We start from the raw sequence: 878 nt of genomic DNA on the forward strand, positions 1-878 counted from the left end.
GGGGGGTGGAGGAGGAGAGCAGCGCTCCAGGGGCGGGGGTGACTGGGGCAGGACGGCGGGGAGGAGAGGCGCTCGGGGGAGATGACCGGGGGGTGGAGGAGGAGAGCAGCACTCCAGGGGCGGGGGTGAGGAGAGCCACGCGCAGGGGGTGTGCGGTGACTGGGGTAGGCCGGGGGGAGCCGCGTTGTGACTGAGGCAGGACGGGGGGCGGGGAGGGCAGACGTGTGTGGGGGTGACTAGGGCAGGCCGTGGGGGGGTCCGGGGGTGTGGGGTGACTAGGGCGGGGCAGGGGGAGGAGGGCCGCGCTCTGGGGCTGTAGGGGTGACTCGTGCAAGCTAAGGGGGGTGTCCGGGGGTGTGGGAGTGATACGGACAGGACGGGGGGGCCGGGAGGTGTGGGGTGACTAGGGCAGGACGGGGGTCACCCCCGGGGACCGGGCAGGACCGTGCGGACCGGGGACGCCCTTACCCGTCCGGCAGCCGAGGCAACTTTTCGAAGAGCTGGAGGCGGCGCCTCTCCACAGGCAAGAGCGGCGGCGGCCGCCGGCTCACAAGTTGCAGCTGGAGCTCTCGGGAGGCGCTGAGCTCCGGCCGCCCGGGCTGCTGCAGGAAGCGCCTCTGGACTCCGTTCAGTTGCAGCCGCTCGGCTCTGACTCGCTGTGCGGATCCCGTGCCCAGCAACCTGGGAGAGCTAGAGTCGCCAGCTGCAGCCAGCTCCACCTCCCCGCCAGAGCCCCCTCCCCTCCGCTTCCCGGCTCTCTTTCTTCTTCCCTTCATCGTATTGTTCCCTAAGCCCCGCACTGTGCAGACACGTCTCTCACCTTCTCCTTGGGATCGTTATTCCTTCACCTTCCTGCTCCGTGTTTCTTCTCCCTCCGT

At 69.9% G+C, this 878-nt stretch overlaps 1 protein-coding gene across 2 annotated transcripts in view; it reads right to left on the reverse strand.

Moving 5' to 3' along the window:
• TSPAN18 (tetraspanin 18) overlaps positions 1–668 on the reverse strand; it is a 186,602-nt gene extending 185,934 nt beyond the window's left edge. For both annotated transcript variants that reach the window (XM_034769594.1, XM_034769593.1), the window contains exon 1: positions 469–668. The gene's annotated coding sequence lies outside the window, so the exon portion shown is untranslated. The remainder of the gene's footprint in view (positions 1–468) is intronic.
• Between the last annotated feature and the right edge of the window lie 210 nt (positions 669–878).

Source organism: Trachemys scripta, chromosome 4 (genome assembly GCF_013100865.1).
Source record: "Trachemys scripta elegans isolate TJP31775 chromosome 4, CAS_Tse_1.0, whole genome shotgun sequence".
Taxonomy (NCBI): domain Eukaryota; kingdom Metazoa; phylum Chordata; order Testudines; family Emydidae; genus Trachemys; species Trachemys scripta.